General features: G+C 38.3%; 1 protein-coding gene across 5 annotated transcripts in view; it reads right to left on the reverse strand.

Moving 5' to 3' along the window:
• The window catches only part of CADM2 (cell adhesion molecule 2), a 1,004,393-nt gene that overhangs the window by 750,247 nt on the left and 232,297 nt on the right, over window positions 1-21,849 (reverse strand). The window contains exon 1 of one of the 5 annotated variants that reach the window (XM_073584448.1): window positions 14,649-14,671. The exons of the other annotated variants lie outside the window; for them this stretch is intronic. The gene's annotated coding sequence lies outside the window, so the exon portion shown is untranslated. Of the gene's footprint in view, window positions 1-14,648; window positions 14,672-21,849 lie in introns of those variants that run through there. 5 annotated transcript variants of the gene reach the window in all.

The raw sequence follows: 21,849 nt of genomic DNA on the forward strand, positions 1-21,849 counted from the left end.
ATACTCTCCAAGACTGATGGATGACATCGATACAGAAACAAGACATTTCTTAGAACAATTGGATCCCATTTAACAGTGTCCCAAGATTCCCAATTAATCACAGGATTATGTAATTGCAACCAGGGGAACCCCAACACCAGTCCTGCAGGCAGATTGTCCATAACAAAACATGAAATACGTTCATGGTGCAAGGAACGTACTTTAAGGAGAAACTCCTCTGAAACAAATTTGATGCCATTCTTAGTCAGTGGTGTTTTGTCAATGGCAAAAACATGGATAGGAGTCTCCAGCCTGACTGTCCCTAACTTACACCTGAACACCAAGTCAGAGTTAATAAAGTTCATGGCTGATTCGCAATCCATGAAGGCAGGAGTGGACGTGGAGCTACTTCCACAGCAAAAGTTCCACTTGCGACAAAATTTTTGAAAATGGAGAAAAAGGTACCTGAGAGTCTGGGTGACCTCCACGACAATCACCCAGACTCAGCCACTTGTTGGTTGGTGGACAGGAGGAGCAGGCCTTTTCCAATGTCCAGGATCTCCAAAAAAAACCCCCACAATTTTCCTTCACACAGCCATCTCCTCTCCTTCTCTTCGAGGTTGGCGACCCACACCTCCATAGGTTTAGACAGCGGCCAAACAACTGGACCAGCACAGAGCAATGGGACCTCTCACTGTGCAATACCTCTCTCACGCAGCCTCCAATCCATGAGGATAGCCTGAGTCATAGTTTCCTCTAATGAGCTGGGAGGTGGATGAGAGCCAGAGCAGCCTTAAGATTATCCGCCAGTCCACACCTGAACAGACCTCTCAGCGTGGAGTAACTACAGGTCACTTCAATGGACTATCGACGGAACTTGGAGCTGTACCACTCGATTGAGCGTTTTCCCTGAACCAGACCCACAATAGTGTCCTCTGCCACCCTGACATGGTCTGGTTCGTCATAAATAAGTCCTATGGCCTCAAATAACCTATCTACCAACATTCATTCAGGGGCAGAAGGGGGCAGCGAGAAAGCCCAAGATTGGAAACCCTCCCTAAGTAAGGAGATAATAATCCCTACCCGCTGAGTCTCATCTCCAGACGATCGAGGTCTCAGAAAAAACAATTTACAACTCTCCCTGAATATATGAAATGTATCTCTTACAACAGAAAAAGTATCAGGAAGCTTAACCTGAGGCTAACTGAATCCCCAGGTTGACTAACAGCATTATGGGTGGTTTCCTGCACAGTCTTAACAGTCTCAGTCAGTTTTTTCTGTAAGAGAGTATGAGATGTGACAAGGGCCTGATGTTCCACCAAAAAAACCCGCATCTGCTGTATCAACCTGGAAACTTGATCTGCTAAGTGGATCCATGACCAGAGAAAAATGCAAAATCCCCTTTAAATGTGTAGGTCAGCTATAATGTAATGTGCAGCTGCAGTGCATAACAGCGCAACCTCCACCAGAGGTGCTGGTGAGGGAATAGAGGTTGCACACACACAGCGTAGTAACACAGAGTAAAAGCACAGGTGTCACAGGTGACAAAAGAGCGGTCAGACTAGCCAAAGTCTGCAACTGTAAGGAGCAGAAGTACCAAGGGAGACAGCAAGTCCATAGTCAGGGACGAGCAAGAAGTCAGAACCTACCGGGAACGGCGTATCAGAAACGTAAGACGTAAGACGTGGTAAGGGTACAAGCCAGAGGGTAAAAAGCCAGTCGGTAAGCATGGTATCAGAAACAGAAAAAACAGAAGCAAAGTATAGCTGGCGCTGGCCCACAGGTTGCAGAGGACTGAAATAGCCCAGACAGCTCCAGAACGAGGCAGAGGGGATTAACCCCCGCATGACCAGTTAAAAGAGAAGACAGAAGAAAACAAAATCAGGACTGGATCATGACAATGAAATTACCAATACTATTAAAGACCAGTGTTACTGGAAGCCCTTTTGAAAATGTTGCAATGGTAGTAATGAGCTTCAAGTTACACCACCAACAAAGACTAATATTTGTGTTCTTGATGTACAATCTTTGGTTGCCATTTTCAGTCCTGGTTTAGAGATACCATCTTCATGTAGTTTGATCTTGAATTTTCAATTTATGGACAGCATAAATTTAGCATCATTCTTTAGTTGTCTGTCTTTTTCTCTGCTTGGCAGCCCAAAACATTAATTAATTACATAGGTAGTTACAGTACCTCTTACTACTACATGCAGTACCATGCAGTAAATAAAGTTGCTATGTTTTTACAGTCTGGCCTTGAAATGATAGAAGCTTCCATACAATGGGTGGACATAATGTAGTTTAGCAATAAAACTATGTACACATTACACTTAAAGAAGGTTTCATGATATGCCATTTTAAACCCATAGGCAGTATTTTGTCCTCTCTTCAAAGCTAAAACAGCTTCCAGTGTTTTGGGAAAGCTGTCTTAAAGGATTTCTACTTTAAAGACTTATTATAAGAATTTCTTCTTGAAAAGCTTTTTGGAGTATGCTAGAGAGAATTTTTGACCATTCTTCTAGAACTGTATTTGTGAGATCAGTCACTATACTGATGTTTTATGAGAGGGCCGAGCTCACAATCTTTTCTCTAGTTCAGCCAAAAGGGATTTCATGAGGTTGAGGTCCAGGCTCTGTATGGTTGGTCATGTTCTGCCACACCAAACCCTGCCTTTATGGATCTGGTTGGAACTGAAAATCAATTTAATTAAAGCATCAAATCCATGTGTAATACTGAATACCATGACAATAAAGCACATTTTATCTTCAAACCATTACTTAGAGTTTCCCTTTAACCCCTTCATGCCTGGAGCTATTTTTGTTTTGCACTTTCATTTTTTGCTTCCCTTCTTCTCAGAGACATAACGTTTTTATTTTTCCATAAATATGGCCATGTCAGGGCTTGTTTTTTGTGGGACGAGTTGTGCTTCTGAAATACATCATTGGTTTTACCATGTCATGTACTAGAAAACAGGAAAAAAATTCCAAGTGCAGTGAAATTGCAAATAAAGTGCAATCCCATACTAGTTTTTTGTTTGGCTTTTTTACTAGGTTCACTATATGCTAAAATTGACCTGCCATTATCATTCTCCAGGTGATTATGAGTTCATAGACACCAAACATGTTTAGGTTCTTTTTTATCTAAGTGGTGAAAAAAAATTTCAAACTTTGTTAAAAAAAATTGCGCCATTTTCCGATACCCGTAGCGTCTCCATTTTTTCATGATTGCGGGTGGGATGAAGGCTTATTTTTTGTGCACCAAGCTGTTGTTTTTAATTATACTGTTTGAGTGCAGATACCATCTTTTGATCGCCTGTTATTGCATTTTAATACAATATTGCAGCTACCAAAAAAACTCTGGTGCTTTGACTTTTTTTCTCGCTACGCCATTTAGCGATCAGGTTAATCCTTTTTTTATTGATAGATTGTGTGATTCTGATTGCGGTGATGCCAAATATATATATATGTTTGATTTTTTTTATTGGTTTATTTTTAATGGGGCAAAAAGGGGGTGATTTGAACTTTTATATTTTTTTACATTTTTTAAAACTTTTTTTTACTTTTGGCATGCTTCAATAGTCTCTATGGGAGACTAGAATTTGCCATGACCCAATCGGCTCTGGAACATAGAGGCGATGATCATATCACCTCTATGTATTAGAATTACTCACTTGCTATGAGTGCCAACCACTGGGTGGCGCTCACAGCAAGCTGGCTTTGACAACCATACAGGTCTCCAGGAGACCTCTGGTTGTCATGCCTATGAACCGGTGACCCACGGTCACGTGACACAGGTCACCGGTGGGCGGATTTCCAGTCCGATGGCTGGAAGTGTGAGTTAAATGCCACTGTCAGCATTTGACGCCAACATTTAATGGGTTAATAGCCATGGGTTGATCGCTATTCCACCCGTGGCTATTCCGGGCACATATCAGCTGTTCAAAATAGATTACTTGTTCCGGGAAAGATGTGGGCTCACCACTGGAGCCCACATCAAAGGGAGGGAGTCCGACATCAGGAAAGAGGTTAAACAATGTAAAAATAATCATTCAAAAGATGCTCCCATGCCACTAATGTAGCTTATAGTGAATCAACACAGTTGTAAGTTACATAAGTCAAAATCCTATTGAATAGTATATGTTCTGGCCTTAGGAGTTCTTTATACCATTGGGTACGAATAAATAAATTTGTTTTCTGTGAGAAGAATATTGAAAGCTTTGTCATCTCTAAGTGTTTCTTGAGGGTTGCAGGAATCCAATTAGCCTGTGATAAAATAATACTGTAGGGGATTTGATTTATATTATCTCACTGTAGCTTATGTCCCCTTGTGCATTGAAACTTCCAAACCTTTACTGAAAGTGTCCTAATAAAGTGAAGGTCTGTCATGAGGGCCAATTAGATTACCTTTAGTTTTGTTTACCTGCAATAAGCTCAGAGTGGCATATTGATCTGTTAGATCCCTCTGCTTGTTATTGCTTGTATGGACAAGATGCTGTATTTAGTTATTCTATTTATGAATGGTATGTAGGAATTATATAGATCTCATTGCATATCCGAAAGTCATGGAAAAATCCATGAAATCCTACAGCCATAGCATTAGATGATTCTATATCAATTTAAATTGTATGCTCAACTTGAGGAAATTATGCAATATATTCAGAGGCATCTAAAAAAAATAATATTGACATTATAAGGTTTGTTTTTCTAAGCTGTCGTAAAGACTTAAAACTGTTGTAGTGTTTTAGGGATTTTTTAGGATTAGACCTTTTTTTTCAAATAGAGTACAATTTTCGTCTATGTGTGTATGCTGCATTCATATTATGGGACAATATTGTAATACCAGACACAGATCATGGATAAGAGTGGCGGTTGTTGCCAAAAAATTCTAAGAGCAATTGGGAACCATGCTGAAGCTAGAACTCATCATTAATTAGTGAAATTATTTTTCCTTTCATTTGTAAGTTGGCAAAAATATTTAGTCGTGTGACCATTAATCCCTTCACGAACTATGACATATATGTATATATGTATATATATGCATTTCATTTTGGCTCTGGTACTGAGCCCACATGTTTTCGTCAGCTGATATGTGCCCTAACATACACGGGTGCAATCGTGATGCACCTGCAGCTGTCAATCTCCGACAGCAGCATTTAACATTGCCACGCCAGAAGCACACCATAAATTCTGCCAATCGGTGCCCGTGTCACAAGATTGCAGGGCACCGATAAGTGGTATAACAAAACAGGGCTTTCATGAGACCCATGTGATTGTCATTGCCGATCTGCTATGAGCACAGCCCTGTGGTCGGCACTCAAAGCAGATGATGATCATTTTGGCTACACATAGCAGGGCTTAAGCCCTTTTATGTGTAGCACAGGGGATCAGAGTATTGCAGCTTCTTGACTCCCATGGAGATTATTGAAGCAAGTAACAAGTGAAAAAAGGTTTCTAAAAATATTAAAAAAGTAAAAAATATAAAAGTTTAAATCACCCCTTCAAAATAAAACAATAAAATTCAATAACGATTGCATCTATCCCAAAATGGTATCAATGAAAATACCTAGCTTGGCACACAAAAAATAGAGCCCTCACCCAGCCCTAGTTCATGAAAAATGTAGACACTGGGTCTCGGAAAATGACAATATTTTTATTTATTCTTTTGCACATTTTGCATTTTTTTCACCACTTAAATAAAAAAGAACGTATACATGTTTGGTATCTGTGAACTTATAATGATCTGCAAAATCATAATAGCAGGTCAGTTTTTGCATTTATTGAACATGGTAATAAAAAAAATTGTGAAATTGCTATTGTTTTGCAATTTCACCCCACTTTGATTTTTTCCCCATTTTCCAGTACATGATATGGTAAAACAATGGTGTTATTCAAAAGTAAAGGGCCTGTCACATTAAGAGATATCGCTAGCAATATCGCTATAACTAGTGACGTTATAGCGATATTGCTAGCGATATCGCTGTGTCTGATACTTACCTACGACCGGCTCCCCCGCTGGTTAGCGCTGATCGCGCGAGAACGTTCAGGACCGCTTCTCGTCGTCAGCTTCCTGCGGCGCTTCCTGTGGAGAGACAAGCGCCGCGTGGAGCCGGGCGGGAGGATGCAGGATCGCCTAGTGTGACAGGTAAGTAGCAACCCCCGTCCCCAGCAATGTCGCTGGTGAGAACCGCCTGAGCGGCAGTTCACTAGCGACCACTTAGCGATGTACGAGTGATCCTGACCGCGTCATATCACTGGTCGGGATCGCTGGTACATCGCTAAGTGTGACAGTACCTTAAAACTAGTCCAGCAGAAAACAAGCCCTCACACAACCATATTGGCGGAAAAATTTAAAAAATGTATGGCCTTGGGAAGACAGAGAGTAGAAAAGGAAATGAAAAAATGTAAACCCCTAAGGTAGTGAAGGAGTTAGCTAAGCACACTTAGATAAGTAAATACATAATAGCATCTAAATAAGCATGCTTTCTCACTAAGTCAAATTGACTTTGACCTGTCCACACTAAATGAAGTAATAAGCCAAGAACTTTTGCCATGAACTTAATTAGAAACTGACAAATAGCATATAATGGAGAAAATGAGAATTGTGGGCCAACCCAAACACTCCCTCTTCCCATCTTCCCATGTATATACTGTAGGTGTAGCAAAGGTTATGATGACTCACATTGCACCATCTTGATAACTTGCCACAGGACATTATCTAATTTAAAATAACTTAAAATTGTACAATCCATTGTCTGATGTCCAGTTATATGTCAAGTTATTCTTCATTGTGATATTAAATCCCAGTGATGTGCTTTTTTTAAATCAAATTAACCTCAATCTGTATAGAATATTATTCACACATTACTCTTGGTGCAATTTTTATATGTTACGTTATTTGTTGTGCAAAGATGGTGAATAGTACCATGTTCTTAGTTGAGATGGATGGTAAATATATACAGAATAAATTCTCATTATTGTCTGCAGCTTATAAGTAGAGCTGAGCAAATTTTCCAATATTTGGTTTGGATTACGATCACCAAAGAATATTGTTTTTGCAATGTTCGCAGAACATGGCATATCACCATTGGAGTTAATGAGAGTAGAAATGAACAAATAAGTTCAGATACAATCTTCAAACATAAATTCGGCATGAATAGGGTACCAATATGGCACGAATGTGGCAAATTGGGATTTGGCGATCGTTTCCTAAATATATTCGCTCATCTCTACTTATAAGTTCAATATATTTAATTTAATCAGCATTATATTGCAACTTATTAATATATTTTCATTGTTGGCAATGGGGTTTCTGCCTGAAAATGTGGCTCCATTTTCCACCTCTATAATCCATCTATTACAGGCAACTTGCTTTTTTACACAACGTACAGCCAGTTAATTTAGGGCCCTGACTCCAAAATGTAGCAAATAATTTCCAAGATAGTTCCAGGAAGATTTCTTTGAAAGCTATTAAAATCAATTTAAATCTATTTTGATATTTTTATTATGTAAAACGCAACTAGATTTTTTTGGAATCTTCTCTGCAGATATAGACCCTGTGAACCACATCATTCGCTAAACAATGACTCCTCAGAAGTAAAGTATGCTTGGCTCCTGTTGGGTGTGCCAACAGAGTGTTGTTAGGACCCATAGATTTTCTATGGAGCTATACTCTGATCAATGTGCATGCTCAGGCAATAGGTGACCCTACTGAGCTGCCTACTTTTGAGTAGTCTTTTCAGTTATCAGTTGTGGTTATAGGACCTGGACCACCACAGGTCAGCAAGAAATAATACCATATATGAAAAATGCTATAAAGTTTTGTTAAACTTTAATTATACTTTAGTTCCATACCTTGGATGTCAACTTTTCAAAGCTTTTTTACACTGTCATGATTAGCAAAATATATAGCGCAATCAGGTAATTTGCGAGCATTTCTTTTGTAGTCTCAAAAAAGCCTTTGGTAGTATTAAATTAGCAATGTTAGAACTGAATATTATGATTAGTTTCATGTTACAGCATTTGCATGAAGAAATTATCTTCATGAAACCAAGGTTCCATGGCCGGCAAACAGACCTGGAAAACAGTTTGGCGAGGATTTTCTTATAGTGAGAAGGTAAAAAACCAGGTGTTTATTAGCTAAAAGGCTCCATCAGTAACCACTTTAGTGAAAAAAAGTTACTAAAAATATTGATAGCACATCATCTGGGATGTGAAGAAGAGGGATATTGATATACTGGATGATAGAGGTTGGAGCAGGAGGATTAGCAGCCATTCAGCTTTGGCCAAAGTCCTTACTAAATACTTGCCTTAGAAGAAAAAAAATCTATCTATAATGTCACACATAAGATTTATAAAATATATGTATATATGATTTTGACTTAATCCAGTTGATGTTTTGTGCACTAGATTAGCACATGCATGCCATTCTGGATAATGTAATTTATGAATTTCTATATAGTACCTTTGTCAAATTTTTATCATGAAATATAAATAACTTTACCCAAATTATTATATTTTGTCATAATTTCCAATAATGTAAGTTCCCAAAAAAGATTTTCACAGCAGGACACGATGTTGAGCCCATTGCGGTACCTTTTAAAGAGAAAGGTAATAACTTTTTCAAAGGATACAAACATTCATAAAGAAGGAAATAGAAAAAAAAATCATCTAAGCATCTGTTTGATTTCTAGTCTCCAGAGTTTGCCTGCCTGGTGATGACAGTATTATGTGATATTAGTTTTATGTAGAACGCTGTTAAATAGTGATATAAAGTATATTACTCTCTGTTATCATGGAATGCTACTTTCAGGAACTAAAATTCAAATTCTTAAATCCTAAGCAATTTGAACAGGCACTAAATTGGATCCATATTCTTCACCAAGTAAAATAAGTTAACTTTACTATTTCTAAAATCTGAAGATATTGAACGTTTCAAATTTAATTTTAGCACTCAGCTAAGTATCGTAATATTTTAGACTATTTACTTTTATCTGCAAACAATTTCTTGTTTTATTTTGGCTATTCTCCACTATATTACAATTTAGCTTATCTTTACATTTTTGGGGAACCTGTCTATTCTTATAACTGTATCAAACATTAAAGGGGACATTTGTCTACCTTATTTTTTCCTGCTGCTCCCATGTGTTCACTTACATTAATTTTTATCAACTCTAACCTATGGTTCCAGAAATATGGTAATTATTTGATGAAGCTTAAAGACACGTCTCCAAAGAATTCTATGAGTCCTATGAGCGATACCAATGTCCATAATATACAGCATCTTTGCTGCAGCAGGAAGTAGACATGGGCATGTTGTCCAAAAGAGTTAAAACTGGAGTGTCATAGGATTGAAACAGTCAGTTCAAAGATGTTTTGAAAACATTTTTACTGACTCAATAGCTTGTCTAAAGGAAATTTGCCAGCAAGATTCCACTCCCAAACTATATATGTGAATTTAGCTTTTTCAAGGACAATTTCAGCAATACCTTTATATGGCAAGGCCACTTCTTCATTACTGAAAAATTTGCATTTAAGCCAATATGCAAATGAGACTGAAGCTCTTCGGTATGTGGAAGCTCCTCCAAACCCTCTTATACTTTGGTTGAATTCTCCACCCTGCTTTGAATCCTTCTGATTAACTGACAGCTATTATGCTTGAAGTCTCATAGCAAAGGAAATATCAGAAAAGCAGGACAAGGCAGCTCTAGCTGGTGGGAAGAGCTTCCAGGTGCTGAAAGAACTTCAGCCTCATTTGCATAATAATTCAAATGAAAATGTTTCAGTAAATGGGGAATGAGCTGGCCATATCAAGGTTTTTATGGACTTGTCTTTGAAAGAGCTACATGTGCATATAAATAATTTGGTGAGTGAAGTAATGCTAGCAGATTCCTTTTAAATCCAAATAATGATGCATTACTTACTGTGGAGCATAAATTCTTTCCAACTGTTATTGTATTAGTTTTGATTATTTTTTCATAGAAATGTCTCATTATATTTCCCAATGTGTACTCAGACAATTTCACTTTATTTCAACTGAAATATTATGAAAACTCATTTGCCTATCCATGTGATACAATATATAGCAGCAGTACATAAAATAGGTTGGAGGTTTCTATGAGAAGTTACGAGATCTGTTACCTAATATCAAAATGTGTACGTTATTAAATAGGCCTAGGACCACCATGAATAATAGGCATCATTTTAAATTTTTCATCATCCTAAACCATGAGAGGTATTACCCATTTAATCCACTGTAAAGCCCCCTTTACACATAGCGATATCGCCAGTGATATCGCTAAAGCGTCACCGATTTTGTGACACAACAGCGATATCGCTATCGATCTCTCTACATGTGACACGTACCTGCGACCCGGCCCCCCGCTGGATATCGCTGATCACGTGAGAATGTCTAGGCCCATTTTCTTCTCACTGGCTTCCCACTGGCATCCTGCTGGCGCCGACGAGCGACACATGGACGCAGGCGGAAGTTGTCATCATCTCTGCGCCTGACAGATAAGTAACGACCACCGACGGGCTGCTGCATCGCTGGTGAGATCTGCCTTTTTGGCAGCTCGCTAGCGACCATTTAGCAATGGACCAGCGATCCTGACCGGGTCGTATTGTTGTCGGGATCGCTGGTGCATCGCTAAAATTAGCGGGTCCTTAAAACCCAGATCAGCTCTGCCAGTGAAGCCTGGCACAGCAGAAGACTGCTTTCCATTGTAACTGGAGCTTCTGTAGATGCTCTCTGGATACCTCAGTTAAAGTAGGATAACTTAAACAATACACTAAAAAAAGACTTAGAGATCTTTTGGAGAACAAATCTCATAAAAACAATATATAAAACATCTTCAAAAATACAGAAAAAGTAATAAAAGATATAAAGACCCTATAACAAAAAATAAAAAAATTATTTTTTTGTATTCATTCAAAATACATTTTGTGCGTGCAACACTCAAAAAACAATATATATTAGGAATCTACTTACATGGCAATATAATATAAAAAATTTGTAAATGCAGCTCACCCCATCCAATATATGTATGTTGTTCAGTCTAGGAACTATATCTATGATTAAGAGTCAGCTAAGATCGAAACGCATCAGAGATATTTTACGCAAACGCTGCTATTTTAATGAATTAATAATAAAATATTTTTGCTTTTAATTCTCTTTCCTGAATTGAAAAACCTATTTTCACAACTATCCAAATGACGGTAATAAATTAGAGAATTAACTCAACAGGTGTTAATCGTGAACATTAAAAAATATACAAAAATAAAAATCTAAGTTAAAAATTTGTTTCCTATATACAGTCATTTATATAGACAAATATTACAATTTGTCCACCAAATTAAAAATCTTCATACAGCCAAGTCAATTAAAAAAAAAGAAACCAAAATTGCTGGCCTTAAAGGCCCATTTGGGGCTTATCAACAAGGGGTTAAATGATTATTTGAAGAAAATATCAGTGAGCAGATCATCTGTTGGATAAAGCAAAGCTATACCAGTATATTCAGTAGATTATTTGTATGACTTATTAGTAGAGTTGAGCGACTTTGGTCGGATCGGGTTTCATGAAGCAAAATTTGTTTCAGATGAAACTGGTCCAACTAGGTCAAAAAAAGTCAGAGTATCGTCCGAAACCCGACCCCAATGCAAGTCAATGGGGAATAAAAGTCGGCATTGAGTGGATGAATGTCATCTGCTCAATGCTGACTTTTATTTCCCATTGACTTGCATTGGGATAGGGTTTCATATGAAACTCTGACTTTTTTTGCCCTAGTCGGACCAGTTTCATCTGAAACAAATTTTGTTTCATGTAACCCGATCAGACCAAAGTCGCTCAACTCTACTTATTAGTGATCGTATTTTCTCATTTCTATTTTTTTCCTTTTTCTTTTCCCTTTGCACATCAGAAAAGAGAAGATAAAATATATCACATTTTCTCCAAAGTTATCTGGTATATCATAGCTCAGTAGTAAAGCTTCTGCCTTCCTGTTATTACTACCAGCCAACATGCATCACATATTACAGATTATTTCATGCATCAAACACTATTTTGTACTACGATGTATGATGCCTTAAAATAGCATGAAAAACTACACATGCATGATCATGCTGCCTCCTGCATGCAAACATACAGCTAAGGCTGTGTGCACACGTAGCGATTTTTAAGCATTTTTGCCACGATTTTCGGCGCGAAAATGCTTCAAAATCGTGTACAGAACGCCTCCCATGCATTCCTAGGGTATTCCGCACATGCTGTGCTAATGCTGCGCTTTTTTCCGCGGCGGAATTGCACCGCGGAAAAAAATCGCAGCATGCTCATTCTTTTCTGCGGAATCGCAAAGAATTGCCGCGATTCCGCACCCATAGGAATGCATGATAATCGCTTACTTCCCGCATGTTGCTATGCCCACCATGTGGGAAGTTAAGCGTCTCATGTGCGGTTGGTACCCAAGGTGTGGAGGAGAGGAGACTGTCCTCCAGGCCCTGGGTACCATACCCCTGTAAAAAAAAGAATAAAAAATATAAAATCGGGGTATATTTACCTTCCGGTGTCCCGTGCTGCATTCCCGGCCTCACTGTTCCCAGTAATGCCTTGCGGCAAGGCCCTGTAATGACGTAGTCTCGCGTGACTCTAGCGGTCTTGCGAGATCGCTATAGCAACGCGAGACTACGTCATCACAGGTCTCGCAAGGCATTACTGGGAACGCTGAGGCCCGGGAATGCAGCGCGGGACGCCGGAAGGTAAATATACCCCGATTTTTTTTTTTTTTTTAATCATTTTAACATCCTATCTTTTACTATTGATGCAGCATAGGCGGCCTCAATAGTAAAAACCTGGTCACACTTGTCAAACACTATGTTTGACGAGTGTGACCAACCTGTCAATCACTTTCCAAGCGATGCTTCAAATCGCTTGGAAAGTGCTTGAATAACGCATGCGAAAATCGCGGCAAAATCGCGATCATAATCGCGGTAAAATCGCGGTGAAATCGCGCTGAAAAAACGGCGCGATTTCTGGGAAGGAGTCCGGTTTTTAGTGAGCGTTTTAAAACGCTACGTGTGCACATAGCCTATGTATACACTTGATCAATATTGTAGAGAATTTCAACCTTTCTGTGGTCGAATATAAATAATATGTCATTATAATATGTAATATTTAATGCTGCAAATGACATGTAGACTTTATTATACAAGTCAATCAATTACTGCAATGCCAAAATGTTTTTTTTTATCATTAGTTTTAACATCTTTTTTTAATACTTTTGTTTTTTATCCTCTTTCTGGACCTCTGGTAGATACAGCAACTCATCGGCATTTCCTCCATTAGGTTAAAGGAAACATTTCACCAAGTACATAAATCATTTTAAAAACATAATTTTTATAACAAAAATGTATTAAAATTCATTACAAAGATAGAAAGATGCTGGAAATGAAATAAAAGGGAACTTTTTACTGCATGCTACAGTAGCGTCCTCTCCCTAAGTAACAAGCCTCACAATAAGGTGCCAATTATAAAGTGCATCTGCAATCTGCATATGATAGCACCTCAATGCCCCGACGCGCATTTCGCTCTATTTCTTCCAAGACAGAAGATGCTACGGTAGCATGTAGGCTTTAGCCTCAATGTCTTTCGGGCTTATCTGAATAACAGGTTCAATGCTATTAAATGCTACTCGAAACACTGTATATCTTGGCATAAATTCCCTTTTTTTCATTTCTGGCATCATTCTATTTTTATAATGAATTTTAATACATTTTTGTTAAATAAAATTCTGTTTTTTAATTGATGTATGCACTTCTTTTACCTGGGTGATACTCATCCTTGGTAAGGTTGCTCTAATGATTTTGCAAATAATTGCATTTCTGACTTTCTCTTTACACCTCAAAATGCAGGCATGCGCATTCATTTTTTTGCCTGTGTGACCAGAAATGATACTGTGCAAGTATGAGACTCAGCTATATAAATGATGTAGGACACGTAATCCACATCAATCAAAGGTGGAGGATGACTTTTACTTGCTGTGAGGAGGAACGGATGCCGCAAGGAGGATGCCCATGAGACCGGACCAACCTCATTTAAATACAGCAAGTGACCAAATCTAATTGAATTTTTGTGGTGTAAAGGGGGAGTCAGGAGGATAATGTAGTCATTTGTGAAATGTATAACAACAGGAGAAAATGGTGGCATTTGCTGCAATACTAAGAAACTGGTGACAGGTTCCTTTTAAGTCTTTAGGAGATACATGGTCTATGGCCATAGTATCTAAAGGGTTAGACATCCAGTTATATCTCCAGTCCTGGCCAATATCATAGCAGTTAGTTATATTTAAATTCTAAGTCTATCTTTTAGGCTAAAAATATGGTCTAAAAGATTCTTTATTGGGGATCTAGATAAAAATGGTGTGTATCCATCAGTACATGGATGGTATATAGTGCTCACTGTGATTCTATCTCCATGGTTCCTTATACATTCAGATAAAGGACTGATTTAGCATAACCACAAAGGTTGAAATCTCCTTTTGAAGCATTTACATACTTTATGCACCTGATATTATAGTTTTTTCTATAAAGTTTCTCTATGAGGACTGCAGTATTGTTATGTATTGTGCAGCTCATAGACAATCTATATGACTCTCATTCTATACTAAGACAGAACTCACCTTTACTTTTATTCTTCACAGCAGTCACTGGAAACAAATGATTGCATAAGAGGAAGAGAATAAATAAAATCAGATTAGATTAGGGCCAGGGAAATATACCGGGAAGACTATGCCATGATTTTTTTTTATGGATATGTAAAATTATATGGAAGGAACATTTATAATAAACCCTGTGTAGAGCATGTTACTCCATTTACATACTAGCAAGAAAATTGGGCAACAAAGGTGGAGTAACACATATAGATTGACACTACACAGAGAAGTTGTACAATGTCAGACTGAGATTCTTTGGGCCTATCAGAGGAACTTATTCCGAGGAATAACCCTCCATCTATACTCAGCATGCACATGTCAACGTTTTATTGCTTTATTGTTGTTATTGTTTGCTGTACTTATAGTGTATATATAAGGGTATATATTCAATGTAATCTGCTAAAAGTAGGAGACGTCCAATCACTTATTTATAAGTAGTCTGCTATGGCGAGAAACATAGGTCAGCAAAGGAACTCTATACACAGAAAGGTAAGATTGTTTAATTTGCTTAAATTTGCAAAACTGCTTATTTTTTCTAATTTTTTAGGCATCTAAGCACAACATAACAATTCTTTAAGTATGCATTCCCAATGTTGAGTAATTCATTAAAAGACATGAAATGATATAAAGGAACATATTCCACATGTATGATACATTTGTGCTCAAAAGTTTACATACCTCAGCAGAATTTTTGCTTTCTTGGCTTTTTTTCAGAGAATAAGAATGATAAAACCAAAACCTTTTGGGCACTCATGGTTAGTGGTTTGGTATAGCCATTTATTGTCAAACTGTGTTTTCTCCTTTTAAATCATAATGACAACCCAAAACATTCAAATAACCCTGTTGAAAAGTTCACATATCTCATTTCTTAATAGCATGTGTTGCCCCTTCTAAGATGAATGACAGCTTGAATTCTTTTGTGGTATTTTTGGATGAGGTTCTTTATTTTCTCAGATGGTAAAGCTGCCCACTCTTCTTGGCAAAAACCCTCCAGTTCCTGTAAGTTCCTGGGCTGTCTAGCATGAACTGCGTGCTTGAGATCTCCCCAGAGTGGCTCAATGATAATGAGGTCAGGAGATTGAGCTGGCCACTCCAGAACCTTCACTTTGATCTGATGTAGCCAATGAAAGGTTGACTTGGCCTTGTGTTTTGGATTGTTCTCATGTTGTAATGTCCAAGTATATCCCATGTGCAGCATTCTGGCTGATGATTGAAAATTTGACTCCAGTATTTGCTGATAATGTGCTTCATTCATCTTTTCTTCAACTTTGACCAAGTTTCCTGTGCCTTTGTAGCTCACACATCCCCAAAACATCAGCAATCCACCTCTGCTTTACAGTAGGAATGGTGTTCCTTTCATCATAGGCCTTGTTGACCTCTCCAAATGTAATGTTTATAGATGTGGCCAAAAAGTTCAGTTTTGGTCTCATTACTCCAAATTACCTTGTTCCAGATGTTTTGAGGCTTGTCTCTGTGCTGTTTTGCGTATTGTAGGTGAGATACATTGTGGAATTTGCACAGTAATGACTTTCTTCTGGTGACTCGACCAGGTAGCCCATTTTTCTACAGTGCCTCCTTATTCTGCATCTTGAAACAGCCAACCGCTAGTGTTTAGAGAGTCCAGTATTTCAGCTGATGTTATTTGTGGGTTTTTCTTTGCATCACAAACAATTTTGACATTTGCGGACAAAATTTTTGTTGGTCTACCTGACTGTGGTTTTGTTTTTACAGAACCCCAAATTTGCACTTGTTAATGACAGTTTGAAGGCTGCTGATTGGCATGATCAATTCCATGGATATCATTTTGTATCTCTTTCCTGTTTTATACAGTTCAGCTGCTTTTTCCCGTAGATCCATTCACAGCTCTTTTGTTTTCCTCATGACTCACAATCCAGAAACGTAAGTGGTTGGATGAAAGATGCCAGAGTATGTCTTTATCCCATAAACTCACTCAGCCTTTATGCACACACACTGATTACAAGCAAACAGGTCACAGGTGAGGATGTTACCTTTATTAGCTATTCAAACCCATTTGTATCAACTTCTGTGCATGTTATCAGGCTAAAATCACCACAGTATGTGACTTTTGATCATGGTCATTTGGATGTTTTGGGTTGTTAGTATGATTTAAAAGCAGAAAACACAGTAGTATGACAATAAATGGTTTCACTCAACCACTAACCATGAGTGGAGAAAACGATTTGATGTTATCATTCATATTCTCTGAAAAAAGGTCAAGAAATTAAAAATTCTGCCAGGGTATGTAAATGTTTGAGCACAACTGTACATCTTAAAGAGAATCTGTATACACACTTTGCAATATAATCTGCATGTATTACTAAATAGAGCTAGGGAGTTTAGTGTACTTATTTTGAAAATGGATGTCAGGATGGCTGCATTATGCTTTTTAAAATTTACTCCTATCTGATATTAATAAGCACTCCCATCAAAATTGTTATACTCTGAATATATGGCAGTCATGATATTATTTGGCATTCTGTACTTATAATTGCTTATTTTGCCTTTCTATCAAGCTAATTATTCTCTTTTCCTTTAGGTCTACAACATCAAGTGATTAAAAACAGACTATCTGGGGGTTCATCAATGCCCATACTCTGCAATGGAGTTGTGCAGAGACCTAAGTGTCAAAGTGGTTATGCGGTGCTCAATTTATTTTTATACTATTTAGCTGGTCGATTGTGATATCTAAAGAGTTTGTTTAGTAGTAGTAGAAGCTAATATATTGCATTTTTTTAATGTAAATTCAGTATGGGCAATACTAGTGGGGGCCTATAAGCCATTACAAAGCTTATAGTTTGCACATAGTTTTGCGATGCAAATTTGGAAGAAAAGTAAACGCATTTTGAAATTCACTGACCAGATTGGTGAGATTCAGCTATGGTATAATCCTGTATTTTCATACCTTAAAATATTACAAGATCCAGTATCCATAAATATTATGGTATAACAACACTTGACAAAGTTTTAAAAAACAAAACTTTGTTATCATTCGATCAAATTCTTTCAAAAAATGGTGTTCATCACAGGGAATTTTATAGATACTTGCAAATGAGACATGATATGACGCACCAGTTCTTACATCTTAAGGTGTGGATGCCGAGATACCTGCTAATTAGTGTACTCACTACCCAAGGCACCATGGGGGTGATATCAACCTTTTACACCTTTTTGCTGACCTCCAAAATCACATGTATTCGACTTCCTGTCGAGAACAAATGGTGACAATTGATAAACTCATTGACTGAAGAACAATGAAGTGATGCTTTGGAAGCCTACACAGTGGTATATCTTCCACCAGTCTTTGCTACCCCATATAAATAATATAGGTTTTTCAGATTGACTTCTGATGGGTGTCCCAGGTGTGAGGAACTGGGGCAGACTTTTGGCATCTTATTCGAAACTGCACAGTGGTAAGGAGATATTGGAATTAAGTGGTATCCTCATTGTCGTGAATAAATCAGATTGATTGTGTGCTGGAGCTCTGTGTATTGGGAATTGTGGATGAGAAAACTTGGCCACACTACGATAGAAAATTTCCCTGTGAAACTTTTTTCTTGCTAGGAATGCAATAGCACTGAGACAGATGGTGGAATGGCCATTACTCTTAATGGAGGAAACTGATGAATGATATAATACCATATGAGATTATTGTATATAGGAGCAGGGGATGTCCCAAGAAGTTTCATAGACTTTTGGAGAAGTGGTGTTAATCTCCCCTGATGCACTTGTTCCCTTGCGCTTTGACGTCCTAAATTTTGCATTATGTACCCTAATGGTCTCCAGGTTTTCAGATACTTGAGATAAGATTCCTGATATGAATGGACCAAAGAGTGTACTCTTGTTTATATTTTAAAATTATATAAACCTTAATCTTTGATATGTTTTTATATATACCTGATTTCAGACAAGTGCAGTGTTTGATAGTAAGAATGGGATATACCATTTGCAATATTATTTTGAATGGACATAAGTCAATGTTGGTAATAAATCCAGAAGGCATATCTCATTATTGTATGTAATGTTTAGCTTGAAGTATTAAAAGAAAGAGTTTAAAAAAAAGAAACAGACTAGCTTAATCCTTCCAAGCTCTATGAAGAGACATGAAGTCTTTTTCCCTACAAGAGTCATCACTGCAAATGTCACTGGCAGGAGGGAGGAGGGAGGAGTGAGCAGCTGGGTCAAGAGTTGAAGAGAGAGATGACTTATACAGGAAAAAGAGACTTCCTGTTTCTGCATAGATCAGAGAAAAGAGACAAATTAATTGGGTAGAATGGCAAAATGAGCAAATGTAAGTACACAGTCCTGTATAATATCATCAAATGTTTACCTTAATGGCATGTTCTCATAGTATCTTTTAGGTCTTTTCCTGAAGCATCTTCTTTGACATCTTTTTGGCTATCTGCCACCATCATCTTTTTATATTAACTGTATATATAATCTAGTAAGCGGCTTCCAAACGGAAGCCACTTCAAATCTTTCAAGGTGCTTAAAGCAAATTGTCTCTTCAGAGAGGAAGAGGACTAGAAGTCTAGTGCCACATATAGGAACTAGCAATCCTATAAGTCAGTGTCGACCCTTTACATGTCACTCTCCACAAGGAGAAACATTACTTCTTGGATCCCAGTCAGACATCTCTCACACAGGCAAACCAAATCTCACACTTTGCACTGACGAGGGGCAGTACCTTGAACAACAGTATCTGCAAATTGAGATACTGGTTTTGGCTTTTATCCTAAAGGCCCCGTCACACTAAGCGACATACCAGCGATCCCGACTCCGATATCAAGGTGTCAGGATTGCTAGTAAGTCGCTATGTGATCGCTGGTGAGCTGTCACACAGACAGCTTCACCAGCGATCAGCACAGCGATGCCGAGCGCCCGGCATCGCTGGCCATCGCTGAAAAAAATAGAATCAAAATAAAAAATATAGTTATTCTCACCTTCTGACGTCGCGTTCAGCCATCCTGCCTCTCTCCACGCTCCGGTCCCAGTGATCCTTTGCACGAATGACCGCGAGATGTCACGGTCTCGAGGAATAAGAAAGTCTCGCGGTCATTTGTGCAACGGATCACTGGGACCGGAGCGGGGAGAGAGGCAGGATGGCTGAACGGGACGTCGGAAGGTGAGAATAACTATATTTTTTTTTATTATTTTTTACACCTGATCGCTGGTCTCCCGCCTGTCACACACAGCGATGCGTGCTGGCCAGCGGGAGACCAGTGACCAAAGAAATGTCCAGAGATTTCTTGCAGCGATCAGCGATACCGGCAGGGGGGCCGCTCGCTGATCGCTGTCACACACAGCGATCTCGCTGGTGAGATCGCTGTTACGTCACAAAAGTTGTGACTCAGCAGCGATCTCGCTACCGAGATCGCTTAGTGAGATGGGGCCTTAAGTCAACTAACAAGGCTCATTAAAGGGCTGACATTGACTTCTAGGATTGCTACTTCCTATAGGTGGCATTAGAATTCTAGTTCTCTTCCGCTCTGAAGAGACAACTTGCATATTTCCCAGAGGAGCATGGTGGCTTTAAGTCTCCTCATCATGGTATGCTTACCATGTCACTCTCTGCAAGGAGAAACATTACTTCTTGGATCAAGGTGGTTAAACGAAGCTCAAGGAAACTGAACAGATGAGCAGAAAGATGTTTGATTATTGCCCTGCCTATCTTAATTCTTTTTTGCACTTTTTAAGGGCTTTATCAGCTTGATTTCAGGCAGAACCTGCCATAAACAGAAGTCATGTGCACACAACCAAATATAGGCAGAAATATATTTCAGACAGAAATTTGAAAGCAAATACATCAGCCTCATCAGGTGTAAAAGTTTTATTTAATAATGAATGAAGTTTGAATTGTGAAATCTGATAACAGATTTGTTTTAACGTAGCAACCTGTCAAGCACAGTGTAGGACAGACTAAGCGCAACAAAAAAGGATAAGGGAAGGTGAACCAAACACTAAAGAAGGGGGAAGTGGAGACCCCTGAACTGATCTAATGTCACCATGTCTGTCCTACCATCTATATATAGGTTCCACACCTATCACCGAGCAGGATACCTTATCCCTGTCTGACCCTGTCAATAAGCCCTGCACTAGTCAATCCCACTAGCCCTAAAGACAGATAAAGACAACAAGCATAAATGCAACAAGGGGGACACTTAGGTTGAGTAGATTCAGAGTGACACGCTGACGCCCTCCAAACTCCAAGAGTACACTAGCAGACTAATACAGCTCCAAGTCTCAACAGAGAAGTGCAAACAGGAAATAACACCTGCACCTCCCAACAGGAAGTAGGGAGTTATAAACACCCATGTCAAGGTGTGGTCAATAGCACTGGGGGAGGTGGCCACTAGTCTGCAAAGCAAACAACTGAGACCTTCTGCAGACAGATGCAGTGCAGTGGTCTGCAGCCTCTGACACATCCGTGACACAACAATAGTTTATAAAATCACATCCATTCTATTGCAAATTATATTACTTTCACTCAAAAGTCCTTTGGCAAGATAAATACATTGAATATATTGATGTTGGTGTGGGCAAGATATACTTGTGTTTCATATAAAAGGCTTACAAAACAAACTATTTATATTAGACGTTTTGCATCAGTAACCCTAATATTGTGAGTTTGTAAACTATTTCCATAGGTAGCTCCCGCTAGGTTATTTGGCATCTGAGATTTTTTAATATGAATCACAACAAGAAAATGTTTTGTCATTTTATTCTCTACAGGGCAGCAATCGTGCTAAACAGGGTTTCATCTGCAATCACATAACTAGTGTTTTGTTAACATAGCAAGCAAAGGGCAAAGGCAATTTATGTCTCTTATTTTATTTTCCTTTTAATCCTAGTGTTCTTATTATTTTATAAACTGCTAAAGTTACACTAAACTAAAGGCATTCATTTTTGTCCAAAATAAGTTATTTTAATGAAAAACTGTTGTACCTGATGCTTAGGATCCTAATATACTGTATATGGCTATATGTCACATATGGAAGAAGGGTCCATGGGGCTTGAAAAAGCAAAGAAAAAGCAAAAAAAGATAGAAAAAGATTAAGGATCCATAAGCTTACACGTTTCGGGTTAGTTACCTGAATTGCGTAAACTTATGAATTTTTACCTTTTTGTTTTTTATCATCATGTTTTTAAT

This window comes from Dendrobates tinctorius, unplaced genomic scaffold, assembly GCF_039654945.1.
Source record: "Dendrobates tinctorius isolate UK_male_01 unplaced genomic scaffold, ASM3965494v1 ptg000084l, whole genome shotgun sequence".
Classification (NCBI taxonomy): Eukaryota; Metazoa; Chordata; class Amphibia; order Anura; family Dendrobatidae; genus Dendrobates; species Dendrobates tinctorius.